At 47.4% G+C, this 12,768-nt stretch overlaps 1 protein-coding gene across 7 annotated transcripts in view; it reads right to left on the minus strand.

Annotated features, from left to right (window-relative positions):
* NCOA1 (nuclear receptor coactivator 1) overlaps positions 1 to 12,768 on the minus strand; it is a 151,388-nt gene that overhangs the window by 99,225 nt on the left and 39,395 nt on the right. For all 7 annotated transcript variants that reach the window (XM_026066980.1, XM_026066985.1, XM_026066981.1 and 4 more), the window contains exon 2: positions 4,509 to 4,678. The gene's annotated coding sequence lies outside the window, so the exon portion shown is untranslated. The remainder of the gene's footprint in view (positions 1 to 4,508; positions 4,679 to 12,768) is intronic.

Below are 12,768 nucleotides of genomic sequence, written 5' to 3' on the forward strand. Positions count from 1 at the left end.
CAACGAGGGGCAGGGAGCAACGTGGGCGCCCACCAGCAGAACCTGCTGCTTGCCCAGCATAAAGTTATTACATTACCGCACTTCTGCTCCAAGCTAGTTTAACCCCAGTTCAAGAGGTTTAAGCCAAAAGATGGAAAGTCGGGCGGAAGAACAGCCTTAACTGCGGAGGCGGAAGGGATCGCTCTGGAGGGGCTGGCTCTCGCACCACGGACAAGGCCGGGGTCTACACCCACCAAGACGTGGGCCACCTCGCTAAGACAAACTCTCACCCAAGTATCTATTGCTTCGTGATGGGTTTTCTGGGTGGCAGCTGAGATGGTCCCGCTCGCACGCTACTGGCCCTGCGAAGAGGAGCCGGCGCGCGGGGCCGAGCCGGCAGAAGGTCTCGCGTGAGCGCTCCTCGCTTCGCTCCAGCACGCTGCGGTCAGCTCAGGTTAAAACGCCGCCAGAGGTGGCTCAAGGCAGCCTGGAGGACGCGGCGCCGTTAAAGACGAGGAGCGCTCGCACTGAGCGCCCCGTGGGCTGCCCTCGCCGGAGCTGCGATCGCGGTCACGTGGGGAGGGCAAACGGCGGTGGGGAAGCCGCACCTCGGACATCGACCGCATTTCTGCAGCCGACGTCTTGCTCAGGTCTAAGAATCAGAGCTCGATCTCAATAATTACTTGAAAGCCTAAGAAAAAGCTTCATTTGCTTAAAATTGCTAGAGACAGCAAGTCAAACCGATGAAGTGGCTCGTTCCAAAAGAAAAGCAAAACTGCGATCTAGTTAGTGACAGCAGCCAGAACAGACGTAATCGAGTGTCTGGGCAAGCCACGCTCAACGCAAGCTGACCAAGCCCTTACGTAGACACGTGAGTTTCTTCAAGTGCGAAGAACGGAAATTTCTACCTAATGGAAGCCGTGGGCGTCTCAAATACTTTCTGCATAAACAAAGCACATAATCTGACTGCCCGACTATAGGACGTATATGTGAAAACATTAGCGCCTCATGGTATTTTTTTAAAAAGGAGGAAGTTCTCAGATGTGAAATGAAAGCAGCTCCCCCATCAAAACAATTCTTAATTTCTTACAGAAAAGGCAAAGTCACCAGCAGACATGTCAAATCCTATAAACTGCTTTCTTCTCCATATACGCTTGAAGCCTTCGTCTTTAGCATTGTGCAGACCCCTCTGAAACATATAACATAAACATCTAACAGAAAGGTATTGCAGCATTCAGCAAATGATCTTCAGTGCTGGGCCAAGGACTGCAGCAGAATCGAATGACCAAGTGCAAATGAAAAGAAGGACTCAGTTAATACTTGAACGCCTTTAATAGCACGAACACTTTTTATCTAAACTTTCTGGGTCTTTACTACAAACACGAGAAGAAACGTGCCGGTGGTCTGCTGTCCCGCGCGCTCCTTGCGACGACGCACCTCCCGTCCGCGCGACCGCGGGAGGGACGAGCTTGTGGTTTCTTCTCCCCAGCGCGCTGCACGCATCTCTGTTTTGATCAGCCTGACTGCGCTTCAAACACATGGCTGAAACAACATAACCCTCTAAAACTAACAAAAGATGGGGGGGAAGGGATGATTTAGAAGGCCTGTAAGTGCCAAGTCTGTCATCTGCATCCTTTAGGCTTCTGGAGCAGTCTCCGCCAAAAGCGAACGGCAAGCGAGAGGTGACGGCTTCAAGGAAACGCACGTACAGTAAATACCTCTCCGGAGATGCAATTTATAAAGTGTTGCAACACTTGAAAACGTTGTTAACAGCAGGAAATCTATTTAAAGTGGAAGGAATATGATCATTAAGGAATAAAAAGGGAGTTTCAGTTCGGCAAAGACCTAGGGCTAGGGTGGGGGAAGGAGCGTCCCAGCTATCGTATTTACATTCTTTCATCTCAAAGCCCCATCGCAGGATAAGGGGGAAGGGAACTCAATCATAACACGCCGATTTAATGTAAAGCCAAAAAGTCCATTTGCTAGAGGAAAGAATGAAGTTTAATCAGGCAGGTAAAAGAAGCCGGATGGGAGGAACCGCCTTGGATGCAGGCAGAGCTCTCCCCGGCAGCTACTCACACACAGTCCTGGGGGGGCTAGTTTGTGAGTCCCCTAAATTAGGGGGAAAACCAGAGCAGCCAAGAAGGCACCTCGCTGTTAAATTTAATCTAGAACTGCATTTTCTTGGTTTATCTTCCTCTCTGTAAAGATATCCAATTTTACAGCTAAGAATTTAACCCTGTACTTGGCTGGGCTGCATGTGTGAAGTTGCCTGATGTTCGGCGCGACCTGGGGAAAGCATGTCCACCACCAGGTACGTTACTCGTACTCGCTGCCTGGAAGAGAGGAAGAAAATTAAAAGCTACGTTCAGCCCAGGCCCTTCACGGCCACTACCTGGGCACAGCATGGGACACAGCCTAACCCAACCGGTGGTGGCTCTGCTGGTGGCCCCAAGACCAGGGCAGGTAGTAGCCCATGCCCTAAAAGCAGGAGGTCGGCAGTGGAGACCACTTTGGGTTGTCCTGTGCTCTCGCCACCTCAAAAACTGCTCCTGGTTATATACTGGAAGGAAAAAAAAAAAAAAAAGGACGCAATCTTAGAGTAACAGGAGCTCAGGGTTTTGTTTGTTGGTGATATGGTTTACCCACTTCCAATGAAAAAGTAGCTGCTATGTACAGAGGGAAAGGTGATCTTTTTGTGGTGAAAAATCCTGAATTCAACTGTTTATTTATTGGACAAATCCGCCAGCGCAGTTTAATAATTAACTCTGGGCACCATTTCTATCACTCAGTTGGGGCTCTCTTGGTTTCTTAATAAACATACCCATGGGAACTTCAGCCCATGGACAGCCCTGCTACCCACCGGCTACAGAGCCCTCTTCCCGCGGGCAACTCCAAACCTAACAGGTAGTCAGGAGTAACACGCAGCAATACCGAGTGCGATAATATCCGAGTTTTACAACCGTGCTGTCATCCGTACCACAAATGGAGGAAACCGAGGCACAGAGCAAAGCGGCTTGTCCAAAACACACGAGGAGGCTCACGAATAGGCTCTCACAACCAAACCAGATGGGGCCGTGTGAGAGGTGGAGGCTCCCGCGCTACCGTTATCCCCTCCCGAGTGGTGGTATCTACCCCTGCTTCGCCCACCACGCGGATCAGGCGAGCGCTTCTCCCCGCTTCCATGCCAAACAGCCCTCTTGGATTAAACCAGTCCTAGTGGCCCCTTGCACAAATCCAGCTCCTTTTGCACTGAAGCAGAAGACACTGCCCGTGACCTTTCCTGCTCCATGAGCCGAGCGCTGGGGGGAAGCTGACAGTAGCCGCCAGAATAGTGGCGCTGACATTGTAAAATCACAGCGGTCCCTGCTGCAGCGATCATCCGACCACCGCTCAGGGAACCAGCGAGCACAGCAACCAGGCGGCCCGGCTCCCTCAGCCCAAAGCCGCCTATGGAGGACACCAACACCAGCATCTTGCTGTGTTTTACCGCACAGAAGAAGAGCCTAAGAGTAACTCACGGTCAAGTCAGAAGGAAACATCTCATTTTCCCTTCCACACCACCCAAAACCAGGCCTGACTCAGAAGTATCTTGCAAGACCAGCTAGCTCATACAGGGAGTTGTGATACAAGCAATATAAAAGCTCACTAAGCAAAGGCAGCTGTAGTGATAGGTATTTTTGCCTTACAGCACATCAGTTAGAAGCTGATTTTCCAGGGGTATTCCAGGGGTACAGGTCTCCTTGCTCCTATGTGCTCACGGTCCACAGCAGGACATGTTCCCACTGGAGAGCGGCTGCAAATCCCATACCCACACAGTAGGTGCAGCTGACCCACCTTCTGACTGCTACTTGTTTCACCATTTTGTTCTTTTCTAAATATATTCTACTGTCTTTCCAAGTTACCACTCCATTATAACAATTTTCCTTCAAGATATTGCTGGCTGCAGGCAAACCACAGAAGTGTTCAAGCCGTTACATGCATCAGCTAGTAAGGTCTACGAGGATGCCGAGTACGCTGTTCTTGCTCTGGAAGTTGTATTAGTCCTTGCCATAAAACATTCTGATTTCCCAGCTTTGTGACTTGTAAAATCTCTAGTTACGAGCTCAATTCGCCTGTTCAGAAGCCTGGAACACTACAAGCCAGCCTACAATGTAACACTGACTTACCAAAACCATGTGGTATTCGTTAGGACAAAACCTCTGCATACCATTCTGCCACAGCTGCAATTAGCTATTCAATTCTGCAAAGCGTACTGAGACAACCCGGTCGATTCAGGCGATAATTCCATCTTTATGAGCTTTTAAAACAATTCTCATAGCCACCAATGCGATGAGGACTGAGCGCGCATCTCGTGTATGGAAAACAACCCAAAAGGATGCCAAGGACAGAGCGAAACAATGACTTTTGCTTTCAGCAGTCTCAGTAATTAATTCCACATGAAGAGGTGCTTCAGCAAAAGCAACCTCTGTGACAGGTTTAAACATTTTTTGCCAGAGGAAAGAAAAGACAGAGACTTGAAAACTTACCTCTCTCTTCCAGAGGTGAAAGATGGTTCATGGGAAAAAATTGGACTCTTCAGTTAATCAAACAGCAAAACAAAAGAATCCTAGAACTTCAGCAAACACAGGCATCGATCGTCCATGGGTTGTCTTCACACAAAGTCTTCCAGTAGGGGACCAGCATCAATTACTGAATCCTGAGGAGGAGAAGAGAGTTTGTTTGCATTATTTCCCAAATAATTAAATATCACAAGATGCAATTTTCGGCATCAGTGGAAAAACGGCAGAGTGAAGGTCAACTAGTAACTCACGGCAGCATCATTAACAGTTTGCTGGCCTTACCAATCCTATAACTTTCACAATGTCTCATTTTTTATTTCCTTGCAAAAGAATTCACCGAGGCAGTGCAGCTCCTCAAGCTTCAAGTCACTTGGGGGAATAAACGCAAACGGAAGCTTAATAATCCTACCGATAGGTGTTTTTAATCCTCCCCTCCCTCTTTGCCAGCGCCACTCCTCAGAACTAAAGTTTACCCTCCAGAAAAACGCAGCGCAGATCTAGCAGCAGATCTGCCGTAGCGAGACATCAGCTACGCGGCTCGGGAGATGAAACCCAGCACCAGAAAATTACAGTTGGTGTTTACAGCCAACAGGCCGCAGACCACCACCGAACTCATAAAACACCACGATAATTAGATCGTTCCCAGCCTCGCAAAGGTACCGAGAGTAAATCGCTGCTGTTACTAAGCATTAAGCTAGAACTGGATCAAGGGGATTTCTCGAGTCCCTCCTCTTCCCCAGACTTTCTCTATCGTCTTTGATAAGCCCTGCGGCCTCCGAACCCGAGATGAAGACAGATAATATTTCTCCACCGAAACACGCACGCCATAAAAAGACATTAAAAGACTGCAGCACACGCAGTTTCTTCAGCTGCAAACTCTCCCGGAGTCACACCGGTTCGAACCGTCTTTTTCCTTATCCAAATGCGAGCGCATTAACCAAGCTGCGGCTTGCAAACACCTGACTTGGTAGAAAAATAAGAGTTTCTAAAATTGCACTCTTAACATTACGAAGCGCTGCCTGACTTCTAATGGAAAAGTGAGTCATTAAAAAAGAAAAAAAAAAAGGAACCTAAGGAAACATGTAGATGAGCTCAAGAAAATGGTTTCCAAGCTCCCCAAAAGCGCAGGGAGCAGCCGCGCGCACCGGTTACCAAATCGAACTGGGAGAGGCGGAAGCCACACGATGCTTTTGAACATTTGCAGGAGCTCTAGGACGCAATTAATCTTAATCAATTTAGACACCTACCAGGCGTCGCAAATCCGAGCTAGCAGGCAGTAAAAAGCAGTAGGTCCCATGGAGATGCCCAGGGTGGACGCCCGCAGCCCCACGGCGGCCTCGGCTACCCCGGCGGCTGCGGCCACGCTCCACACCAGCGGGAACCCGGTCGCTTTTTCATCGCTTGCCGCCCTTCGCAGGCTCAGCCCGGGGTCAGGCAAGCAGCGGAACGGAGAAGGAAGACCCCAAGGCCGGGCGCGGGATGAGCGAAGGCAGCAGCCGGCTCAGCGCAGGCCCCTGAAGCGCCGCGGTCCAAATCCACCTTCGGGCGCTAAATGACTTCTGTTATTAGGAGAGAAATCCCTTCCACAGACAAAGTCGCTGGAAAACATCTTCGTAACGTGCCCGTCGTTAGCAGCACAAGAGCACGACGAGTCACTTGCAGTGATTTATCCATGAAAAATCAAGGAGGCAAAAAGGCGAGGGGAGAACCCTCTGCCACCAGCGCTGAAAGCTCCCGGCCCACGTCCCGGCAGGGACAGGGAACGCCGCCGGCCACGGGGACGCCCGAGACCTGAGCGAATTGCAGAGGCAGCAGCAGGGCTGGCCTCTCCGGCACCCGGTTTTGTACACACACAACCCGCTGCATCGCCGAGGCGCCCAGCCCGAAAGTTTTATTCTACCGGCAGAAAACATTCTTAGCATTTCTAAATAATATATATATGTCCCGGCTCTGTCCTCAATACAGAAGGAATTGCATTTTAACCACACTCGTGACAGTGTCTTGGACAGGCAAGAAAACACCGACCAAAGCCGGGCATCAGCAGCGCCCACGCTGGCAGCGCTTGCGACGATCCCGTCCCTCGCGTGAAAACAGAACCAAACCTAAAGCAACACCAGCCCTCCCCGGCGTGCCGAGCGGCCTGCTTTCACAACCCCTAGAACAAATAGATCAAATGATTCAAAGGAGGCAATGTTAAAAACAGAAAAACACAAATACTAATGGAAACCGTAAGAATATGTTTCTAGAGTCCGGTGGGGGGGCAGATCAAGCTCCAGAAGGAAAGTTGTTCCTGTTTTAAAAAACAAAACACACATCTCAAGCTGGCTTTCATGAAAAGCAAAGCAACTCTAATAATAAAAACACATACAACAAATGGAATAAAGGGTAAACTGCTGGCATATTAAAATACGTCAGAAACGAGAAGTGATACGAATCAGCAGAAATGGCACAAGAAAAACCTATTACTAACAGATTTTAGTAAACTAGGTTTTAAAAATCATCCAGGAAGAAGGCATTCCAACGATGGCTGAGGACCGTTATTACACAGAAACAGAAGAGCTACCAATAATATTATGGGAAGGGCAGGAGAGTGCAATAAATATTCCGCTTATCAATTAAGAAGGAAACCAGATGGTATAGTCGTATCACAGGGTGGTACAGAGACGTTTTCTATTCCACACAGCAATTCAGGCAGAGGTGAAACAACAGCTAAAAAGGCGGTCATTTTTAAGTCAGGAGATCTTAACCTGCATCCCAGGGGGTCTAAAGGAGCTGGACGAGAAGCCCTCTGGACCATTTATCAGAGTTTTTAGCAAGCGTCAGCTCTGGAGGTTCCAGAAAAGTGAAGGAAACCTTACGTTGTGCAATATTTGACATGGGTGAGCAGGACGATCAGACTCATTAGAAGCTATCTGTCCGTCCTACATCCCGGGAAGATGAGGGATATGGTGGTATAAAACCTGGTTAGGAATCAGAGGAAGTAAATAACCAATGTCCATCAAACACACATCTTAAATCAGTTGGTATGTGCTTTTGTCAAGCTCTCCAGTTTGGCTGCAACCCATAACAGCTCTGATGCAACGCGCTAGCAGCTCTGTAAATCATTTACCTTTGTACAGTACGATTTCTCAAGTAACTGGAATTATATTACATAACATGGAATACATTAAACAGATTAATAATTGGCCAACTGACAAGTCTCAAAACATAGCTAGATCATCATTAACCACGTGCTTGCACTGAAATCCCAGATGAATCGGTGCTTGTGCCCCGCACCACTCCCTCTCCTGCAGGGATGAGCAGAAGCCACTGCAGCCCACTGACGCTGAAAGCTCCAAATAGTGACGAGCGCAAGATCTAGATCCTTTACCAAAGTGACGGCAAGCAAAGGAGCTGCATGCCTTTATCATCAAACACAAGTTGCACCTAGGAGCAGAGACACTTTTCAGTCCAGATGAGACGCGACAGCAGGGACACGACAGCAGCCTATAAAGCTACCAGCAGCTTGGAGAGAGTGGTCAGACATTGACTGTCCCTGTATCTTCCAGCATAAGAACAAGGCGGAACGAACGAAAGTAGCAGGTGGCAGGTCCAAAACCAAGCAAGGGACAGTGGTTCCTTACACACTACGCGGCTAAGCTGCTCAGCTCCTTGCCAAGGGAGGCTGGGCATGGTAAACCTGCACGAGCTCAAGGGAAGACTGGGTATGTCACGGAGGAGGAACCCATTGATGGGTACTAACAGAAATCGTGTCCGGCTGAGGAAGTCCTGGAGATGTTAAACATGAAGAGGCTGGAGAGGTGGACATGTATCATGCTTGTCTGTCCAGTTCTTCTGTCCTTTTGGAGTCTCTGCTTTTGGAAACAGGTTACTGTGTGGATAAATCCTTCTCCAGATCCATTACTATCGTTCTTATAATCTTACATGACAGAAGAACAAACAGAACATTGTAAAGCAGTAACTTTGGAAAGGATATCGGTGGTAGTGATCATCAACTGAATATGACTCGCCAGCACTGGTCCCTTTAGCAGCGGCCCTGCATCATGCCCACATACAAAAAGAGAAATCCTGAACGTGGGCGCTATATTCCCCCCACGCTTGACACTAGAGTGCAGCCACTACCAAAATAGCAACTTCCTGCTCTGGCCTCCAAGAATTCAGGGAGATTCACAAATTAAAATGCTAATACTCACAAGAATGTTGAAGGATTGGGAAGACACAGCTTATGGCGAAAGGTCGCAGGAGCACCGGCTACTCAGGTTATTAAAGAGAAGATTACAGGCAACGGCACGGCCATCTGTAAACACCAGTCTTAGGAGAAAAATGTAGGTAACAGGCACTTCAGACTAGCCAGCAAAAGAAAACAAAGATCTAGTGGCTGCACACCAAAGCTAAACAAAGTCAGATGAGACCTCGGGCACAATATATTAGGAGTGAGAACAATTACGGGATCTTAAAACAGCTCAGTAAGTGCTGCTTCGCCACTGTGAACTTTTCAAAATGGTACTAGACATCTAAGAACAACAAAAATCCTCAACCCACCATTTCAAACAAAGCTGAACTTGGGGAGGACCTATGGCATCTCTTAGAGAAGGTCATATTGGATAACATTAACAATCTCTTCTTTTCCAGAGCTGGAGAAACTGTGGCTTTTAAACTAAATGCCGCTAAAAGTAGCTCCAAAGTCGCTCCCATACTGCAGCTATGCAGCATATTTAGCAGCAGGGCTATGCGGTCCCAGGGCTGTTGGATGATCTGAATCCACACCGCAGAAGAAAGCAGATCCGTGAAGCAGACATCACTAGGTCTTCTTGGGATACAGAACCACTGTAGAGAGCAGCAAAGATCTTCCACATGTAATTCCCTGCCAGAAGCCCTCTACTGCCTCAGGCCACCCAATGTCATCCACGCTTTCTTGTTCCCAACCATACGAAGGTTTTGCTATGCTTCTGCAGGTCAGGAAGTCTCCTCTACTGTAGTCTGTGAATCAATCACCCACCACTGACCAGAGAAACAACCACCACTATGAAACCTGCCTGCAGACCACTGCCAGTAGTCCATGAATCACAGTAAGAACTTAGAGTAGCAGCATTTTGCCTTTTCTTTCCAAAACATAGCACCTTAAAACAATAACAAAAGACATTTTACAAGTGTTACTGCACCTTCAGTTACTATGCCTCCAGTTTAAGGTAAAAATATATCTGGAGGACAGAAACTAGAAATAAGTACCCAGAGATTATACATATCAACAGCTCAGGATGTCTTTCCTTTCACAAGAAGGCCTTTCCTTTTTCACAAGAATAGCAATATGTACTTAGAGATTTTCAACACAAAAAGCCAGGCCCTTTCAATAAAGTTTGCACTGACTTGTGACCTTTGCTCTTCTGTTTTCTTCCAAAATCCTACATTCAGCATTTCTTGCTCAAGCTATTGACAACTTCCAGTGAATTGTTTGATTTGGTTTCAGAGCGTCCACCCAGTTCTGCAACCCCACAAACCACTCTTAAGAACATATAGCCAACATAAGACGACAGAACAGACTGCACCTTAGTTTTAAGCAATTTGAGTTGAAGGCAAGATGTGGGTTATCCAAGACCTTGTCAAGCTTATCCGCTGACACTGCTTTGAGCAGGGTTCAGACCAGACGACCTCCTGACATCCCTTCCACCTAACCTATCTTCAGCTAACTTCTTTACACAACTATATTATATATACACATACAGCATCTCAAACGTTCCCATAACTCTGTGAGGATGTGCTCAAACACATCCAGGAGTGCCAGCTGCGTTGCAGGATCCATTAGCCTTTCCATTCGTACGCCTACTTTGAGAATTTACTTGTCAGCTGGAAAATTCCTGGAGAGTACAAGGATGCCAAAATCTAGCAAGGCCCCCAAAAAATCACTAACATACATTTGAGAAAATATATCCACTAAGCCATTTCATATGTTCCAGCCACGAAAAGAAACAACCTCTTGTCACTCTTAATCCAAGTTCGATCTCAGACAAAGCCTTTCATCATTTTCCAGTCCCTCGGTCACGTGCTTTCTCCCAAATGGCCAGCTGTGGGCATAAACTATTTGCAATAAGATTTCTCGCACAGCCTGTGATGTACGAAACCACTACAGCACCTTTGAAGCGGTCATCACGTAGCACGTGAAACATGCCTCTTTCAATACCTCCCTTGTTCGGTTTTACTTACGGCCCTAAATACTTTATCAGTGACTGTTTTCTACGAAATGCATAAACGACAGTTGGTGGAGCCAGGACCAGAAATGGGATTATTCTTACCACTGAAGGGAGTGGGCTGCAGACCTGCACCACCGAGGGAAACGGGAACATGACTCCGCATCTGTACATCCTTGGCCTATGCTGCGACCATAGGATCCTCTTTTAACTATAATAGTTTATTTAATTTAGCTTCGGTAAACACAGGTAATAAATTATACGCAACTATATAAAGCAAGTAGAATGGACTAAAGAAAGATTTAATGTTTATTGTACGTTGACAAAATCTGTAATTTATTTACTTGTTTTCACTGCAATACCAGATATAGAAGAGCATGTTAAAAACTAAAGATAACAAAAAGAACAGCGTTGTTACGAGAGGCTGCAGAGAGCCTCCCACAAAGGACCTTCCGTCTCTGCATTTCCATAAAGAGAGCGGCCTGCTTGCAAGTAAGATGCAGCATCAAATATTTTTTGCCACTCCTCCGAACTCCAAGGCCTCTGCGCCAGGGTAAATGCCACATTTTTAAGGGATATTTATCCACCCTGCAATAAGGACATTTAGGAACAACAGTTCCAAGGCAGTGCCAATTCTCACTATTTTTCCCCCCTGAAAGCAGACACTTTCAGGTGCTGTTTAAATTCAATTTTGCTTAGGAAAGTTGTATACTTTTTTGGGCATCTGGAAAGCCTGTTTTCCTCCTTGTCTGCTTTTTCATATACCGCTGCCTGATTTATACCCAATACCAAATAAGCGTTGCAGGAGAAAGAGAGAAGCCATTTTGCAAGAGGGCTCAGTGTGCTTGCCAGTTAACTGTTGCCAATTAAAAGGTCAAAAAAACAATCACTGTATTTGGAAAGAAGAATTTTACACAACTAAGAACTCAACCAAAAAAAATATATATATATATTAACTTTGTTCCAGTAAAGTGAGTTGTCTTATCTACTCGTGAGGAAGTTTAATAAACAGCTTTCTGTACTTCTAAGGGTTTTGAACGCACGCCAGGTCTTGTGGGGATCTTACTTGTGCTAGTTGAAACTGCAAGGCTTAAATGAAAAGCAGAAAGTGTAAAATGGGTTTTAAAGGAAATATGAAGAAGAAATCGATTGTTTTTGTTAGTTTAGCCAATCGATAATAAACAGCAACACCACCGCTGAAGTTACGTCTGGAGGTTGCTCCTACTGCTACAGGTCTGGACCCAGGACTTAAGGTGCCCGTTTCCAAAGAGCAAGGTGCTCCCGCAAAGCAGGAGAGGCACGTCGCGGAGCCCGCGGCATCAGCCCGGCCAGAGTTTCCCCGACTTGAGGCTAGGGCAGCTCCAGATGGAAACTCCTGGGTTTATCAGTTCAGGCTCCCAGCCAGCCCTGCCGGAGCCGGCCAGGCAAGAGGAGCGAGGCAGGAGGAGCTCCAAGGCTGGGGCAAAGCAGCAGCACGTTGTGGACCACCGTTCAGCTCTCTGGGGGTCTCAACAGACTGTCCGGCAGTCCTCCTCGGAGGTCTTTGAAGGACAGAAGAGGCCAGCCTGAATTGTACTGCCACATAATTTGGGTTTGGGCCCGCTGAGAGACCAGCCAGGAGAAGCCAGAGACAGAGGGCTGTTGGGTTCACAAACCCCAGCTATCTCTGGGTGGCCCAGAAGAAGAGAACTCCTCCATGGAAAGGAAGAGCTGCATTTACGTATTCAAAACGGAGTATAAAAGAACATCTCTCAGCAGGTTTCCAAAACAGTCTCATATACCCACGTATGCTCATCCTGCAAGAAGGCTGCTACGCCGTCGGTGGCTCTTCGTCGTTCCGCCGGCTCCTTGCAACACAAAGTGCAGAGCTCTCAGTCTTGGTGTTTATGCAAATTGCTATCGTTTTGAACCAGCTCAAAATTTCAAAAGAGCTGCAAACCTGTAAGAGCACTTTGCTGGCTACCGGCAGCCAGCTGGTACGTTTAAGGAGCTAGTATTCAAAAAAGGCAGCAGAAGTTACTCAAGTTGCAACCTCTCCCGTG

The sequence above is a fragment of the Apteryx rowi genome, unplaced genomic scaffold, assembly GCF_003343035.1.
Source record: "Apteryx rowi isolate R43461 unplaced genomic scaffold, aptRow1 scaffold_251, whole genome shotgun sequence".
NCBI lineage: Eukaryota > Metazoa > Chordata > Aves > Apterygiformes > Apterygidae > Apteryx > Apteryx rowi.